The 19,838-nt window shown below is 43.0% G+C and overlaps 1 protein-coding gene across 1 annotated transcript in view; it reads left to right on the forward strand.

The window, feature by feature from the left end:
• Positions 1-326: 326 nt before the first annotated feature.
• The window catches only part of APOE (apolipoprotein E), a 116,964-nt gene continuing 97,452 nt past the window's right edge, over positions 327-19,838 (forward strand). Inside the window, exon 1 of the mRNA XM_044080687.1 lies at positions 327-415. The gene's annotated coding sequence lies outside the window, so the exon portion shown is untranslated. The remainder of the gene's footprint in view (positions 416-19,838) is intronic.

Consider the following 19,838-nt stretch of genomic DNA (forward strand, 5'->3'; position numbering starts at 1 on the left):
ACATCATTATTTGTCCAATAAAATATAATTTCTCCCCAGATTTTAAGTTCACCATCCTGGCTAACTTTACAAAATCATTACTGGAAGTTTTGACAGTGCATCACGAAAAAAACATCTCTGTTAAAATTTATCTGCAAACACTGAGTAGCAGTATTACTTCGCCTATCCACTGTTAGTGATCACTTAAAAAGCCCTGTAGCAAGATTTGAGTTTCCTTTCCCATATAAAATATTAAAAATACACCCTATTAGTCAGAAACATTCTAGCGTTCAGATGTCTTTATTGTTCAACACTGGTGATATTCTTGGCTTATGCTTATGATCTGGCAAAGCATACTGGTACGGTTGCAGTCCAGAAAAACACCTGGAACTGTGGAATGGATGTGCATTTCGCAAACTCACTAACACGTCTTCAGGTTTGTTCTTTTTGTCTTTGCATGCTTATCAAGACCATAAACCCAGCTTTTTAGTAGTTACTCACATACTCTTATTCTGTATTCAGTGAAGCTTGTGCTATGGGATTCATAGGTGGTTCATGTTGTATATCTGCTAATGGCTTGATCTGCATTTTGGCAGCTAGCTTTCTTTTGCACTTAATATTTAGTATTTTTGACAAATTATGACCAATTATAGTAAAACTACAATGGTAATTTATACACAAAGGGAATGGCTTTCCATAGCCACTTTCAGTTCATAGCCTGAAAACACGTAACTGCCATTGGGAGTGTATGGCATTGAATGTGTGATGGGGTGCTCTATGTACATTGAGAGATCTTACCTCTCTTATCTGGTACACCACTTTAATTTGCACAATGCACACAGTTATTTGATACTAACATTTTTTTTGTGGCCTTAATTCGGTAGAATGTTGGGTATATCAAGTTCTAAACTTATAAAAAATCTGAGGCAGAAAGCCAGTGGTCTGCTGAGTTAGTTGAGATTGTGGCAGCTAGCCTTTAAGAGCATGCCTGTCTCCTCTTTTCTTTTTCTCCATCTTCCATGTCACTATAGCTCACTTAAATTTTTGTGTCCCATGTTCCTCTGCTTTTTTTTTTTTTTAATTTATCTCATTTGATTAACTACATTAAAATAAAGCCACACTGTATCAGTAAGGTAGAAAGCTACAGATATAGAAAAGCCTAAAGGGAAAAGAAGCAGTGATTTTGTAGAAGGTGGGGGTGGGGTGGGGAAGCACCCTGCTCACACCATTCACTCACTCTATTATTTATATATACTAACTTCACAGTCCACAGTCATATGGTCATGAAAAGGCAGAAAATACACCTTTTTGCCATTTGGTTAAGTTCTGCAAATGAAGTGAAGCTGGGTATTGCAATTGTAACCTAAACTCTGTGTACAAAACATTGTGCATGTCTTCACTAACACCTGAATTCTTACAGTGAAGTTCCAGTGTTTTTTAAACTTACCTTTGCACCATGCCAAGTGATGCAAAATTTGCCGAACACTACCTTTGACCTTTAAGGAACTTTTTTACTTCACATTGGAGGAGAAAAACACTTTTAAGGAAGTTTTTTTTTCATACACTGATGTCACTGAGGAAAACAGTAAGCTTTAACCTTAGTGGTGCATTGCTGCCATAGACATTAATTTGTACACCACTGTGCATGTGTGAAGGTGCCACATTTTAACTGCCTGGATGCAACACATACTACTCGAAGTGTAGCATCACAATAGTCATTACAAATTTATTTGGGTCATGGTTTAATTAAAATGTTTATAAACAGGTACAAACAACTGGAAAAATACATTGCAACACTTCTGCAGCGATGCATTTATTAACACTGAAAAATCACTTTAAGAGTTTATTATAAAAATAATAATAAAAAACAGATAAAACCATTTGTGAATAGGCGGTACAGGTAGAGAGAGTGGCACAGCATTGCCAGTTTCAAAAAGATTTAACTGAGATATCGAGAGGCAGGCTAGAATGTGATATATGTGATCAAAACATGAAAGATTAACATCAAAAGCCCCCTGTTCACACCATTGTGCATTACTTCTTTAACAGCTGAATTTTTAAAGTGATTTTCCAGTGTTTTTAAGCTTACCTTTGCACCACAGCATGTGTTGCAAAAACTGACAGAGCTGCTGATCTGTAGGATACTGAACACAGTGACAGGGCTTTGAGTCAGTCCACATAGGACATGTTGTTTAGGCCTTGTACATTTTTAGTAAGGTATCTCTGTGGTGTTTCAGTTACTGTATGTGTCTGGACAGACATATGCCAAAGTGGGCATTATAATCAATGACTGGCCTAATGAGGCCTGAGTAAAGTGAGGCAATGGCATCCTTAGATCAAGACACAATCCCTTTGTTTATAAGCTATGCATGATAGAAGTGCTTTCTTACAACAATAGATACATGTTGGTCAGAAGTTAGGTTACTGTCCACATAAGATCCCAAATCCTGAACAACTGGGTCAACTCTTAAGGATGCATGTTCAATATGATAGTTCTCTGGGGTAGATGACTTCCCATCAGAAGATTTCATTGATATAATGAGAGGCAGGCTAGTATGTGGTATATACGATCAAAACATACATAAAAGATTAAAATCAAATGCACTCAAATCTAGAAAAACACTATAAATTTTAGTGTCGATGAAAACTGTATAAAGAACTAGTAGAGTCTACTATTAACAATGTAGCAGTTAAATATGTAATAAAACAGAAGTAGGTTGTATATTTTTGATATTAACATTCACCCAGGAGTGCTGTAAGGCATGAGCAGAAATGTTGCCTTACCAACCCACTTCATTTTCCTTAAAGGACTGCATGGCCAGGAACTGAAAAAAATGCACTTTTAATTTTGTCAGAAGTTCTGCACAGTACAAATGCAGCTCCCCTATGGTTGCTTGAGGTGAAATTGCTCGAGTGTCATTAGTATGAAGAAAAAAAAAGACAAAATGCATAATGCTGAATGCTTTTTCTAATAGGAAATTATTGTCAGTGTGGTGTCTGGGCCAACAATGATTCACTTGTTTTGGCAGATTTTCCCTTCTTCACATTGGTGCGACTGATGAGTTTGTATATATAAGTTCCCCATTTTTTCACCCTGCTAACTTTTGGGCATTTTCTCTTCCTTTAGTCCTGCCAGCATTCAGTATGTTGGCATTTAATGGCAGAACATAAACATGCTTTATTTAAATTTTAGCTTACTTACATGACACATCTCTTATTTATTTTGCTGTTCATTTACACACACACACGCGGGCGTACACATGTGTGTGTGTGTGTGTGTGTGTGTTTATGTATGCATACTTCTGTGTGGCTCTTTGTTTGTAGGTGATTTGTGTTTTGTGTATGTGTGTGTTTATGTGTGCGGCTGTGCTTTTACATGTGTGTGTGTGTGTGTGTGTGTGTGTGTGTTTGTATATGTTTAGAATTATGATTAAATCATATATGTACTTGAGGTAATAGCCTGCATGCAGAAATTAATGAGCTGTTGTGTTTAAAACTCCTGCATTTTTATTGAACATTGTAGATCATATGAACATATATACCACATTTGCCTTACTTTAAAACAAAGTAAGCATATGCAACTTTAAATTTAAATATAATGTTTTCACAGAGACTATATCCACTACTTATGTTACGCAACAGAAATGTCAACTTTTGACAATAGGTTCAAAAATAATCACTTTATCATTGACAGGGGGTTGAGAAGCAGGCTGTGTTTGAAAGCAGGATGGGACAAGATTATTGCTGCATAATCATTATATAGCTTGTCTAGTGACAGTATATGAAGAGCCCTTTGAAATATATTAAAATTGTCATTATTTCTTTCCCTGTTTCACAATCAAACATTGTACATATGTGCAGAAGATGATCATTTTTAAGGATAGGTGTGAGGAGGCATGCTTTGTTTATACCTTTGACAACAAAAAGCTGAAATATATTACTGTGGTCATTTGGTCTTCCATTTTCATCCCAATCTCTTACCAGAAGGGTTCACAGAAGGTGGCTATCTTTTGAAGGGAAGAGGTGAATGTGTACTATGAGTTACATTTTTGCAAAGTATTGTATTGGCATTCCTTTTTAGTTTTGTGTTTTAACCTTCATGTGACACAGATGTTAGCTACTGTGTCCATATTATGCCCTGTTAAAAAAAATGGAACCTGGAGCTACAATCATTACTTTTAGACTCACATATGCCTTTTTAGTTAATTTTGTTTGAAGATAGTGGACTTGGTGTTCTTAGGTTGGGCAAATTGCCAACCCATGAAACCTATATAATGACTTAATGGTGCATGCCTGTCAATATCCATAATACTTAGAAGTGCAAAAAACTCTGAAAATCATGTGGATATTATTTTATCTCTGCTGGTTGATTTGTTAAATGTAAATGTTGACATTCACACTCATGTTTTATTTTTCATCTGTGTGATAACTGTTTTTTCTATTTTAAAAATAATTATTACAACTTTGACTTGCTTTCTCTTTTGGTTTCTCTTAATTTCATAATTCTCATTACCAATAAAACCAGGGTCTATATTAAATCAGCAAATGCTTAGAAAAGCGAACGCTGACTTATCGACCCCATGTAAGTGAAAGCTTACAATCCTGAACACTCGGAACAGTGATTTTTTTCCCAGGGAAAAAAAAAACACTGTTTCACAAAAAAAAAAAAAAAAAAAAAAAAAAAAATTAAGTAAAAAGTTCAAAACATTACATAAAATGGGGGCTTCATCCCTCACACCCCCCGATGTGTGGGGCTGTGCCCTCCACACCCTCCCTATTTAAATATACTAACTCTGAGATCATACTGCAGTGAAGAAAATGGCAAAGTAACGGAGGTGGCCAAGCAATTTCTTTCCCATGGAAAGAAATCGCTTATATGCCATTTCACTATTTTACTTTTTTATGCTTTCAAGTTCCATCAAGACGCATTCAAGGAATTGCGTCTTCGATTATATAATAGGAACACTAAAACCAGACTTTCTTATGGCAACTTAGGAAAAATTTGAAAATAGTTCTAACATGGCAGACAATAAGAGTTCAGCATGTGGATCACAGATGATACTGTTTAATTTGGTGACTTTTAACTGAATATTATGCAACTGATTATGTTTTCTTAGCAGCAGAAATCTAATAATGTGACATGGGGAGGGTTAACTGCTTGGCAGAAGATATAGTTGTAGTAATGTGCAGTATATAATCAGGCATGCATTATCCATTTTGTGTACAGATCCTGGGTACTGTAACATATGCAATGTTGAATTAATCCTGCATTTTTCCTTATCCATTATATTTATTTATTTAACATTTGTTTGCCAGGAAAGTCTGACTTGGAACAAGCAAATTTTCAGCAGAGGCCTGGGGTGAAATGCTCCAGATGCATGTCTTTATAACATGGGAGGAAAATGGAGCACTCAGAAGAAACACACACGGATGCAGGGAGGACATGCAGACTCTGCAAAGAAGGTACCCCAGGGAAGAATTGAACCAGCAAACCTCTTGCTGTCAGGTGACCATGCAAACCACTGCACCACTCTGCCATCCATATATACATATACACATTTTACACATTGAGTAATTACTAGTAACAGGAACAAAGCTTTAGTCATGAAGAAATGTACATATTTATGTCAGAGAGAAGCCAGCAATACTAAATGTTGATGGTTTCACAAGATACTCTTCCTCATAGCAGGGTCAGGGACATCAGTTTTTGATATCCAGTAACAAAGGGCAAAACCTATAAAATGCAATTCAGTGAGAGCCCTGACAGCTTATAGCGTTACTGAAAACGGAGTTCTGGTGATGAAATGGTATTACTAGTAGCAGATGTAGGCTCATGAAATGTCATGAAAATTAAAGTGCTTCTGAATAAGAAAGAAATGGACTGAAATATATGTTGCATATATAATAAATTGATTCAGTGATTATTCTGTGATGTCAAAGCAGTAAACAGTATTACACATCAAAGGGTGAGTGGGTAGTGCTGCAGACAAAGCTCACAAACTCTAGAGTTTTGGAGTTTTGCATGCATTAATTATTAACTATTTATTATTTAGTTATTTACTTATTCGTCAAATGGGTAGGAGAGCTGGTCCACAAACCCTTTTTATCCATTACCCAGGTCATTGAGGCAGAAATATCTTATTATCACAAGTAGTCAACAGGACAGCACAATACATGTTCACTTCATACAATGAAACAACAAAGCATTTACATGAAGCTGTATACGATGATCATATACTACGAATGTTTGATACGCAAAAGGCTCTAATCTCACTTTCCTCATCATGAGTGATAAGTTACAACTCAAATACACATATTCTGTTGCTACTCTTGGATGTTTAGGTGTATACTACACTTAAAACTGACATTCTACCTTTACGGGTTTCCATGTAATTCAATGTTGAAGCTGAGTGGACCATTTTGCCCTTGTTACTACAGGGGGTTTTGATAATTGTGGCATCTTTCTAATCATAGAAAAGGTAATTATAGTGGAGAAATAGATCTGAGTTTTACTTCTTGCTTAATGCCAGATTTTAGAAAAACACTCTACCCTCCATGCTAAGCAGAAGTTATAAATCCACCATTGATGGAAAATGAATATGATGCAACATGGCGAATTCTGACACTGAAACGGATGTGCAAGTCAGCATTTGGTGCACCCATATAAGACTTTTAGCTCTTCTGTAAAGACAGTTCAGAACATGCATTGCATTCCTGGCCCTAGAAAAAAATCAAATGCCCACAGCTTAGAAAAGCTGATAATAGTGCAGCTTTGATCCTGTTCATCATATTGACCATGTAGGCCTATTAAGATGGTATAATAAGACATGGCTGTATCTTTGGAACAGTCAGTAGCTGCTGCACATATATCATCTATAGAAACATTGACATGGAAGACTGCAGAAGTGGTTACTGTTCTTGTAGAATGTGCTTTTATAGGTCACGACAGTTGCACCTTCTGTTTGTTCTAAATGAAGGTTATACAATCCTTGAGCCATTTAGCCAAAATAACCTTAGAAACTGGATTGCCCGGAGCAGTGGGAGAAAAGGAAACAAACAGCTGATTGGATTTTCTGAATTCTCGTGTTCTGTAAAGGTAAAAACATAATTGGCTGTGAACATCTACCATATGGAGGCAATATTCACCTCTATTTGAAAAATAGCCTGTAGTAGTAGATTCCTTGTGGTTGCAATAATGAGCCAGTCATCTAGATACAGAAACACCTGGAATCCTTGCAGTCTGAAGCGGACTGCTATCACTGCCATGCATTTGGTGAACACCCTGGGGGCTGTGGTGAGACCAAAAGGCAGGGCTCTGAACTGATAATGACCATCTCCCAGCAGGAAGCATATAAATCTTCTGGAGCATTTGTCTATTTTTATGTGATAATACGCATCCTGAAGATCTATTGAGCACATCCAATCGTCTTTTCCTCAAAATGAAAGTATGGACTGAACTGTGACCATCCAGAATTTGGTATGTCAAACCAATGTGTTCAGCACACTGAGATCCAAAATTGGTCTCCAGTTCCATTTTCTTTGGCACTAAAAAGAATCTTGAGTAAAATCAGGATACTGTTTGGTCTGGCGGGACTGTTTGGATGACTCTTTTGTCAAGCAGTTTTTGTATTTCTAAAACTGCTGCATCCCTGTGACTGATTTGAAAAGGGAATGTTGTAACCTCTGGATATAATCCTCTGAACCCAGTTGTCAGATGTTATTTGAAGCCAGGTAGGGAGGTGCAGGGATAAGCATCCCCCGACTGCCTCCAGAGGATGGTAATACAGTCTTCATTCAGGAGCACTGATAGAATTACCAGGAAAGGAATCCCTGGAACCCTGATTCTGTGGGTCACCTCTGCCTCTAGCATGATATCTTCCACTGTAACTCATTCTTATCCATTATATTTATTTATTTAACATTTGTTTGCCAGGAAAGTCTGACTTGGAACAAGCAAATTTTCAGCAGAGGCCTGGGGTGAAATGCTCCAGATTATCATTATGCTTATGAGACATGATACCATTTTTGGATGTACCTAAATAAAAATTAGAAATAGCAGTGAGTTGGACTTGAATGGTTGCTGATGCAGCTCCTTCATTAAACAGTTTCATTAGGAATTCCAGAATATCTGATATAGATGCCAGGAAAGGGTCAATGTAATTCTGTTGCGTCCAGATGGAAAACCTTTTCCACTTACTGAGGTAAAGTTTCCTAGCTGAATATTTATGAGATGACAATAGGATGTGCCATGCTTCTTCTTATAAATTCTGCAACCTGGCTATTCTGGGAATTGGAGCAGCCAAGCTGTCAGTTTGATGGACTGAAGAGAGGGATGAAGAGCTCCTGATGACTGGGTCAACAGATCCGGCACTGGATCCAGGATCCAAGACTCCTCTAGTAGATGAGGCTTCAGAAACAGGAACCAAATTTGATGAGGCCAATATTGGGCAATTAATATGTGTCCTGCCCAGAAAACTGGCTTTCTGCAATACTTTGAGGATCAGTGGAAAGGGGGGGAAGCATAAAGGAGTCCTGGAGGCCAATTGTGGACAGGTGCATCCCTGGGGGATTGTCCCTGTTGAGGGATCAGGGCAAAGTAGTTGCTGCACTTGGTGTTTGTGGAGGTGGCAAAAAGGTCACAGCAAGGCTGGCCCCATCTGCAGAAAATAATTTTTGCTATTTCGTTCTTGAGAGACCACTTGTGAGGTAGCAGAATAGCTCTGCTGAGTCTGTCCGCTATTACGTTGGATTTTCCCGGAATGTGCATTGCAATCAGAAAATGCTGGGTTGACTCTGCCCAGTTCCATAATCTCAGAGCCTCTTGACACAGGGGGTAGGATTTGGTTCCTTCTTGTTTGTTTATGTACCAGACTACTGATATGTTGTCCGACTGGATTGCAATCGTGCCAAGGGGAAAAGAGTCTTGAAAGGCCTGCAACGCTAGATGAACCTCTCTCATCTTCAGGACGTTTATGTGCAAATGAGCCTCGTGAGCCTGCCATGTACCTTGGGCTGTCTGTCCCTGATAATGCCCCCCCACCTGATCAGGGAGGCATCCATGGTTTCCATTGCCACTAGAGAGGGGAGAACAAATGGGCGGCCCATAGTCACTGTCTCTGACGTTAGTCACCCTCGATGGTCGTCCTTGCAAGAGTCGGTAATCAAAACTAGATGATGCAAGGGAAATTCCTGAAATGTCCATTGCGTGAATAGCAACCACTGAAGAATGCGCATGTGAGATCTCTCAAGGGGTATTGCAATAATCGTTGCTGCCATAGTGCCCAACAGTTTGATAATCTGTGATGCTGGTGCCTTTTGTTTTGACAGGAGATCCACAATTTGTTGTTGGAGGACAATCACTCTTTCGGGAGGGAGCTATAGGGACACGCTGACCGTGTCTAAGTCTGCTCCTATAAAGACTGTATGCTGTGATGGCAATAAGGCAGACTTTTCTAAATTTATCGCAATGCCCAGCTGTAAACATAGATCTATGTAGCGTCCCTTGCCTGAATAAGCTGATGCCTGGTGAGGGCGGTAAGGAGCCAGTCGTCCAAGTAAGGAAACACCTGGATTTCTGAATGTCTCAAATGAGCCATGACCACTGCCATGCATTTGGTGAACACTCTGGGGGCTGTAGTGAGACCAAAGGGCAGGGCCCGAAACTGAAAGTGAATGGCTCCCAGCCAGAAGCGCAGATGATCCCTGGATGGCCTGGCCATTTTGATATGGTAGTACGCATCCTGGAGATCTATAGAGCACATCCAATTGTCCTTCCCTAAAAATGGGAGAATGGACTGAAGCGTGACAATCCGGAACTTCATCTTCACCCCATATTTGTTGAGTCTGCTGAGGTCCAGAATAGGTCTCCAGTCCACTGTCTTCTTTGGTACTAAAATGAACCTTGAGTAAGTTCTGGATCCTTGCTGGTTTGCTGGGACTGTCTGGATGACTCTTTTTTGCAATAGTTTATGGACCTCTATGGATGCTACATCCCGTAGACTGGGTGGAACATTTGAAATTCCTTTTGTTGGCCTGGGGTGAGAATGAAAGGGGATGGAATATCCTCTGGATATAGATAAAACACAAAAGCCAGAAAAAGTAGCTGGATTGAACCCACTCAAAGTAATGCAGGCTGCAAATCACCACACAGTCGTAGAATGCAGAATCCACTTTATTAACTTCAGACCAAAAAAAAAAAAAAAAAAAATCCAAGAAAGATCTAGACTTCATCAGGAAATTTACCCCACATAGTCACTTCCTTCTTATACAGTTCAAACAGGAAGTTCCACCAAGTTATAAACTAATCAATTATGTCATTAAAAGCACAATATTTACAGTCAATGAATTTAAAAAGCAGACAAAATATACAAAGTGAAAAAGTTCATGGAACACACCACCCTAAAAACACACACTATATAAGCACTGCTTCATAAAATGACAATGTACAATAAATATTTAAATATGTTGAATGTGTTAAAACTTTTAGTTATGTACTTACCATAACTTTAGATGTTTGGGATCCATCTCGCCTACATTCTGTACTGATGGGTTCGGAGCCGATCCTCGGCTCCGACTCGGCACGCTATACTATAGAACGAAGTCTCTTATTGGCTGAGCTATCCTACATCCCAGGATGCACCACCACTGCTTCCCCAGATCTTGTTTGTTCGCACACATGCACACACACATAGACTGTTGATATAATATTGCCAGATGTTTCAAGATGAAACGGTTAAACTCGAACCGTCCGGTCTCTTCTGATCTCCAAGGCAGGGGGAAGGAGGGTGGGTTATTAGGAATTTAGGCGAGATGGATCCCAAACATCTAAAGTTATGGTAAGTACATAACTAAAAGATGTTATGTGATCCTATCTCGCCTACATTCTGTACTGATGGGACAGCGTCCCTAGCACCTGATTCCTGGGTGGCTCACTGGAAAACACTCCTGAGAACTGTGGAACCGAAGGAAGCTTGCCCCCGAGATGCCACGTCCAATTTGTAATGAGAAATGAAGGTGTGAGGAGAAGACCACGTAGCCGCAGCACAAATGTCACTAATGGCAAGCTTAGAATGAAACGCTGTCGAAGTAGCCATAGCCCTTGTAGAATGAGCTTTCACTGTGGTTGTAAGCTCTTTATTAGAAAGGAAGTAAGTATGACTGATACAGTCTCTAATCCACTTGGCAATAGTGACCTTCGTGACGGCTTTGCTCAATTTATTGTCCAAAAAGGACACAAACAGCTGATCTGTTTTCCGTGTTTGGTGCATCCTATCTAAATAGAAGCGCAATTGCCTGTGAACATCCAATGTGTGGAAGATGTATTCCGCTCTGTTTGAGTACTTTGGGAAGAAAACTGGAAGTTCCAATGACTGTTGCAGACAAAAACTAGAACAAACCTTAGGAACAAAGGATGGATTAGGCCTGAGGGATACTCTATCCTTGTGAAAAACCAGGTACGGTGGTTTGACACATAGGGCTTGAAGTTCCAAAACTCTTCTGGCTGATGTAAGTGAAACCAAAAAAGCAATCTTCCAAGAAAGAAATTTCAAGTCACAAGTTGCTGCCGGTTCAAAGGGGGAAGAGGTCAAAGCACCTAACACCACATTAAGATCCCACGGTGGAGCAGGATGAGAAATCGGAGGTCATAGCAGCCCAGCACCTTTCATGAAGGCTTTACACAACTTGTTGCTCATCAAAGGTGGGTCTATAGTTCCATGAAAATTGGAAATAGCTGCCAATTGAACCTTGATGGTAGAGACCGAAGAACCTTGATTGAATAGAGAAGCTAAAAACTTCAGAACCTCTGACACCGGGACAGTTATGGGATCTAATCCCCGGAGTTGGGCCCAAATAGCAAATCTCTTCCATTTGCTGTTATACATTTTTTTAGTAGAAGTCTTGTGGGCCAAGGACAAGATATGTATGACTTCCGGGTCCAAAGCATGGTTCCTGACTATGGTCAGAAGAGGAGGAGCCAAGCTGTTAACCTCAACGAGTGAAGGGACTGATGATGTTGTCCCGACTGATGGATCAAGAGGTCCGGAACCTGATCCAGGAACCATGGACCGTCCAGTGCATATTTCCGAAGATAAGGAAACCAGACTTGCCGAGGCCAGTATGGGGCAACTAAAATCATCTTGCTCCCCAAGTGAATCGCCTTCTGGATCACCTTGGGAAGAAGGGGAACTGGTGGAAAGGTGTATAGCAGGCCGGTGGGCCAAGCTTGGACTAGGGCGTCCTTGAGAATCTCCCCCGGAACTGGGGTGAGAGAGAAGAACTCCTGGCATTTCGCGTTGAGTGGGGTTGCGAAAAGGCCGCAACAAGGAGTTCCCCATCTTCTGAAAATGTGAGTTGCCACTGTGTCGTTCAGAGATCACTCGTGAGGGGAGAGAATAGTTCTGCTCAGTCTGTCGGCTATTACATTGGATCTCCCAGGAATATGTGTCGCTACCAGAAAATGTTTGGTTGCAACCGCCCAGTCCCATACTTTCATGGCCTGTCTGCAAAGGGGGTAGGATCTGGTCCCTCCCTGCTTGTTCAGGTACCAGACTACTGACATGTTGTCGGACTGAATGGCAATCACGCCCGGAGGGAGGTAATCGTGTAGCGCTTGCAGAGATAGAAGCACCACCCTCATTTCCAGTATGTTGATGTGGAGGAGACTCTCGTCGGAATGCCAATTGCCTTGGACTGACCTGCCCAGGTAATGTCCCCCCCACCCCGTCTGGGAGGCGTCCGTAGTCAATGTGGCCACTGGAGGTGGTAGAACGAAGGGTCACCCCTGATCCAGGTTGGAGGAAAGAAGCCACCAACGAAGGTCCTGCTTGCACGTCTCCGTGATCCGAATGAGGTGACTGAGAGGGAGATCCTGATAAGACCACTGGACTGACAGGAGCCACTGGAGAATCCTCATATGTAATCTTGCCAAGGGGACTAGGAGAACGGTGGCCGACATGGAACCTAACAGTTGTAGGACCATCCTGGCTGGGGCTCGGCGTTTGAGAAGCAAGGCTCGAACTTGAGACTGTAATGTTTCTATCCTCTCTGTAGGAAGATAGACCCGCATTTGCTTTGAATCTATCTCTACTCCGATAAACCGTATGCCCTGAGATGGCAGCAACACAGACTTTGCCCAATTGAAGGTGATTCCTAGGGAGTTGCCTAGAGATACAGTGGCTGCTAGGTTCTGTAAGAGTAGACGCCTGGAGGTGGCAGTTAGGAGCCAGTCATCTAGATATGGAAACACCTGGAATCCTAGACTCCTCAGGTGAGCAGTCACCACCGCCAAACATTTGGTGAACACCCTGGGGGCTGTGGTGAGACCAAAGGGCAGTGCACGGAACTGGAAATGACTGTCTCCCAGGCTGAAGCGCAAATGTCTCCTGGATGCCTGATCTATCAGGATGTGATAATAGGCGTCCTTGAGATCTATGGAGCACATCCAAACACCTTTCTCCAGCAGCGGGAGAATGGATTGCAAGGTGACCATCCAGAACTTGGACTTCCTGACTGATCGATTTAGCTTGCTGAGATCCAAAATGGGCCTCAAGTCCCCGGTCTTTTTTGGCACCAAAAAGAATTTTGAGTAAGTCCCTAATCCGGTCTGGCCTACGGGGACCGGTTGGATGGCTCCTTTTTGAAGCAGCTTTGAGATTTCAATGGCTGCAAGATCATGTTGACTGGGTGGTGGGTCCGGGATTTTCCTGGATGGTGGGAGGGATTGTGAAAAGGGGATGACATAACCTCCGGCGATGATTCGAAGCACCCATCGGTCCTGAGTGATATTCTCCCAGGCCTTTAGGTGACTTGAAAAATGACCCCCGACTGGCTCCTGAGCTGCGCAGTCGGGCAATCCTTCAGGGATGCTGGAAGGTTGAGGAGCCACGAAAGGACTCGCGGTCTCCAGTGTTGCGGGGGCCTCTGCCGCCTCTGGGACAGCGTCTTCCTGAAAAATTTCCCCCTCCTCTGCCTCTAGAAGGGGAATCGTCCTGCTGTGAGGGGTAAGTCTTTTGGGATTTACGGAACCACATTTTCCCCCCTCTTCTAGCCTTGGGATAAGGCCGGAAGGGAGTGGAAAACCGTGCCTCTACGGCAGTCAAAGTCTTACCCTCTTGTTCACAGCGGGTCAAGGTGTCCTTTACCTTGGGTCCAAACAAAGAGGACCCATCAAAGGGAGCGTTGGCAAAGAAAGACTTGAAGGCCTCCGCAAAATGACACAGGCGGAGCCAGGCTTGTCTCCCGTAGAGCAACACCTGTACCGCCGCTTACCGCCTCGGCTGCATACGAAATGAGCCTCATGGACGAGTTCGATATCGATGATAGAGTAGACAACTGAGAGCTAACCGTCTGGGCCAACTGCTCAGGTAGGTTACCAGAGAGGGTATCTGAAAGTTCCTTGACCAGATCCCTCTGAAGTCTGGTGAAGTGCGTCAGATAATTCAGAGACCTTAAAGTAAAGGCTGCTGAAGTAAGGGTGCGCTTCCCATACCGATCCATGCTCCTGGACTCTTTATTAGGAGGATGAATGGACGTCAAAGCCTCTGCCACATCTTGCTGGGTAGCAGATGCCACCACCAGGGCATCTACGGCCACACCTTTGGAGAGGAAGTCCTTTTCAGGGGGGGCTGAAAGAAATTTATTCGGTTGAGCTGGCACCGGTTCCACAGAATCCGGGTGCTCCCACGCCCTTCGAGAGATCAAATCCAGAAGCTCATCGAAGGGCGGAGACACCCAGGAGGCGGAGGGCTGAGCCCCGAAGGCCTTGAGGAATACCGACTCCTCAGCGGAAGGGGGTTTGGACTGCCAGTCGCCTCGTTGCTTCAGGATTTCCAAGATGTCCACAAAGGAGAGGACGACTTGGGGGACCCCTCCGCATCATCGAGGTCGGTGACCGAGGTGAGAGACTCATCAGGGGAGTCGACGTGCTTCCTCTTGCACTGTCTCTTCCTTGGAGGTTCCTCCGAAGATGCTTCAGAGGGACCTTCAGGAAGGGGGGAAACCCCAATGGGGGTGACCTCAGGCCCCAGGGCTCTGCTGTCTTGAGACAGGGGGACTATAAAGAAACCAGTCTCTGTGCCAAGGGAAGGTGACAGTGAAATGGTGGAGGTGGCCAAAGAAGATTTGGCCAAAGCACTCCTCATGGCCCTGAAGGCCGGACCCCCAGAGTCCTGGGAAGGTCCGATCCCCGAGGCCACAACAGTAGACGGCAGTCCCGCAGCTGACGCACTGAGAGGGAGGCTCGGAACTGAAAACATCGGTCCCGAAGTGTCACCCCCGGGGCCGACCGAGGAGGTCCGTGTACCGAACTCCGACCCGAAGGTCGGGGTTGGAGTAAGGGTCGGAGCCAACCTGAAAACCTCCATCGGCTCCACCAGCACAGACTCCAACGGTGCCGAGGCTGTTGGAGGAGGAACCAAGACTACAGGGTGGGCAATCGGCTCTGGAGCCGACTGGGCTGGAGCCGAAACTAACTTTTGGAAGACTGGAGACTGAAACAGCCTTTGAAGTACCCTGTCAATGTCCGAATCCGACATCCTTGAAGACCGAGAAGAGATCGAACGGGTTCGAGTCGACTTCTCCACCGGTTCCGAAGGACTGGGGGACTGGCTCCGAATCGTCTCGATAAATATCGGTGCCGAGGGAGACTCCACAACCATTGCAATTTCCCTCGGTGCCGAAGTGGACTTCGGCGCCGAAGGGGAAGAGTCTGAGTGGGCAACTCTCATCGGCTCCGAAGACAGTGGAGCTGATGAAGGTGACCCACCTCTCGAAGCTCTAGCCGTCGGCTCCGAAGCCAGAGGAGTCGAGGCTGGAGGCATCGAGGCAGACCGTTCTGCCCTCGGCTCCGAAGTCCGTGGAGCTGATGGAGAAGCCTGCCGAGATTTCTTTGTGTCTGGTTCCGACGGGCTGGTCGGAGCCGACGATTTCTTTTTCTTCGAGGGAGAAGAGGAAGAAGATAAAGCCTCCTCAAAAGTAGGTTTAATAAGCCCTTTTAAAATCAGTTTGTTTTTCCTCTCTTGGAGGACCCGGGAGGAAAATGCGTGACAAACGCTGCAAGACTCCTGAAGATGTTTAGGGCCTAAACAATACAAACATAAAGAGTGATCGTCCATTATGGACATTTTGTAGCTGCATTTAGAGCACTTCTTGAACCCAGATGGTCTGTGCTCTTTCAACATATTGACTCCCAAACACTACAACCAAAAAAGAAGCTTTCTCTAAAAACTTGTCAAGAAAAGGCAAATAAGGGCAAGACCCCTCTAACTGAAAACGGGATACTTGACCAACTATAACACTACAGCAAGACTGAAACTAAATATATAACACACGCGCGAGGGCAAGGCCCATCTAACTTAAACGGGATCCTTTCCCTCCAATAAAAGACAAATTTACCACAAAACTTAATCAAAAATCAGCCACACAACAACGATAGCTGTTAAAACAGCTTTTGGGGGTTAATCAAAAATTTCTGACAGAAATTTGTGAAGAAATAGACACTTAGCTCAGCCAAGTCCGAGACCACGTCTTTGCTGTAAAGCGGTAAACGAGATCTGGGGAAGCAGTGGTGGTGCATCCTGGGATGTAGGATAGCTCAGCCAATAAGAGACTTCGTTCTATAGTATAGCGTGCCGAGTCGGAGCCGAGGATCGGCTCCAAACCCATCAGTACAGAATGTAGGCGAGATAGGATCACATAACATCAATAAATATGTGTAATTAAATACCAAAAACTAGATATAGTAGAAAATGTTAAGAGAAATAAATACACTTAACATAATAAATACTGAACATGTGAATTATTTGGGACCTGGACAGGGACCTGTGCCTGTGGTTAACAATGATAGAGTAGGCAATTCTGTTGATATACATTAGCACCTCTATAAGTTCTAAGTTGATATCAATCAAGACTTGACAAAAGACAGTAGAGTATGTATACTCCTCCCAAGATTCCAGTAGTCTTGAATGCATAGTAGACAAAGTACCTGGGTAAGAAGGGATTAGTATCATAATCTGAAACCAAGTCTTTATTGGTGAGGTAGGACCATACTTCTCAACCTGCAGGTATTGAAAAAGCTAGTTATTAAAATAAAATTGACAAAGATTCCAAAGACAATCACAAGGCATTCTATAACTATGTCAAGAATCTAAATGGCAATGCTCAGATCTGCTCTGAGCTACAACAGAATGGCACTAAATACACCGAACCCAAGGATATTGCCAATATCCTGGCAGATCAATTCAGTGCCAACTTCACCCCCCCCTCACCCCCTAAATGGCCCATCTCAATACTGGAAGATTGTCAAATTCCGGTAATAATGGCCACACAGGTAAAAAACGCACTCTCAAAAGTTAAGAATACAGCATCCATGGGACCAGATGACATCCCGGGCTGTGTATTACATGAACTACAAAATGAACTGGCACCTCACCTAAGTGTCATGTTTAATCATAGCCTCACCTCAGGCTTTGTGCCCACTGAGTGGCACAGCTACAGTTATCCCACTCCACAAGCGGGGATCCACCTTGGATCCCGGGACCTACTGCCCCATCAGTATGATGAGCCTGATCTGCAAGGCCATGGAACATATTATCATAGAACTTATAAACAAAGACAGTGGCAACTTTCAAACACTGGACCCCACCCAATTTGGGCTCGTGAAGGTCTGATCTTGTCTCCTGAATCTGACTGACTTCTTCGAATCAGTCTCCAGAGCCGTGGACCAGGGTAAGGCGGTCCACACAGCCTATCTGGACCTCGCCAAGGCCTTTGACACCATCCCCCACTCTGGAATCATAGATAGACTTACTAAGTTGGGCATTAATCCCTATGTCACTCGATGGGTTGCCAACTGGCTTACTGACAGAACCCACATTGTAAAATTAGCCGACTCCAAATCCAGCTCCAGACAAGTGACAAGTGGAGTACCTCAAGGTTCAGTCCTGGGACCACTCTTGTTTGGCATCTACTTTTCTGAAGTACAGGCCAACACTAAGGGACTCTGGCTAACAAAGTTTGCAGATGACTGCAAACTGGGAGCCATTATTGAATCCCCAAATGATGTGGATACTCTACAAAAGGGCCTTACAGAAACAGATGCTTGGTGCCAGAGCCATGGGCACAGGCTCAATGCCAAGAAATGTGTAGTTATCCCCTTTGGGAAAAAACATGTACCCATGCATTACCACATAGGTAACAGTACACTAAACACCAAAAGTGTGATAAGAGACTTAGGGACACAGGTGGACAGTGGTCTCACCTTCGATAACCACATCGCCACAACAGTCAGAAAATCCTTCTATGTGGCACACCTCATCACTAAGGGCTTTTCATCCAGAAAAAAGGAGGTCATTGTCCCACTATACTCATCCCTCATTAGACCCATTATAGAATACAACACCCTGTTTGGTATGTACCTCTCAAGACATCTGCAACAACTGGAAAGGCCGCAGAAATACCTCACTAAAAGAATCACAGGCCTAGAGCAGATGCCCTACACTGACCGCCTTAAAAAACTCCAGCTATACTCTGTTGCATATCGTCTACTCAGAGGTGATCTCTGCTTAACATACAAGGCCATGTCAAACCCAGAGCTGTTGGACATGCTACACTTAAAGAAATCCCAATCCCACAGAGCCACACGTTCCAGGGATCTAAACCTTGTCATCACAATAAACAAAATATGCTGGAGGGATAGGTTCCTGACCCAGACACTCCCCAGACTCTGGAATAGACTGCCCATACATGTCAAGCAGAGCACCTCTTTGGCCCTATTCAAAAGGAACCTTGACGATTGGATGGGAAAAAGGAAATTCATCCCTGGGATCACATCAGTCGCTCTGCTAGACAGGGCTCCAGGGAAGTAAATAGTGTGGGAAGAAATAGCCAGGGAATTGTTATGGCTAGGCTTGTATAGGCCCTAGGGCCGATAGCCTACTACCAACCTATGAACCTATGAATCTGTGAACTGAATATCAGATAGCACACAAATCTTCTTGCTTCTAGAAGGAATGTGGGATACTGCTCGGAAACACATGGTAAAAAACAAAAATGATGGAAACATATATGCACTTAGTCAAAGAGACTGTGTAAAGTCTGTATACTTTAATTAACTCTATTGCAAAAATCTACCATGATGTCTTTTATTTTTGCTTCTGAAAAAGGAAGATGTAAGATATGTGCCCTCTTTCTTTAGACTACTGATACCACTAGTACGTTGGTCATGCAGTGTAGTTTTCTATGTGTAGTGGACAGCTTTAAAAATTACAAGTGACATGGCTCGATCCAGCATGAAAATAGGGACATATCTCCAAAATTAGGTACATCATGTGCAGGGGTAAAACAGACCTGAAAATAAATGGTACAAAGACATGCATCTGGAGCCTTTCTCCCCAGGCCTCCGCTGAAAATTGGCTTTGTTCCAAGTCGGACTTTCTCGATTAACAAATGTTAAATAAATAAATAAAATAAATAAAAATGTGTTCCTCCAAAATATGGACAGGTGAGAGGTCTGTGTAGGCCTTAAGCTCAGACATTTTGTTGTGTAAGCTCTTAACAGTGAGCAAAGGAACCTTGATATTGTTCAAACTGGAATTTGCTAGGTTGGTATCCTCATGAGTTGAACGTTTCCTATAATAGCACTATGGGGAAAGCAAAATTTCTAGCCGATGCATAAATGCCATGTGATGAGAGCTGTAGACCATTCTTTCAAATCCTTAAAGTATGCTGCCCACCTGGTTCCAGGCAGACTCACAGAGGATCCCACAGAATGACACTGGTTAACTAGCCAGTCGTTGTAGCCAATTATTTTATCTGTGAACTTAGGCATTATTTTTGGTGAAGGAAAGCTATTTCTCAACACT

This window comes from Protopterus annectens, chromosome 8.part0 (assembly GCF_019279795.1).
Source record: "Protopterus annectens isolate FY-2018-M chromosome 8.part0, PAN1.0, whole genome shotgun sequence".
Lineage (NCBI taxonomy): Eukaryota > Metazoa > Chordata > Ceratodontiformes > Protopteridae > Protopterus > Protopterus annectens.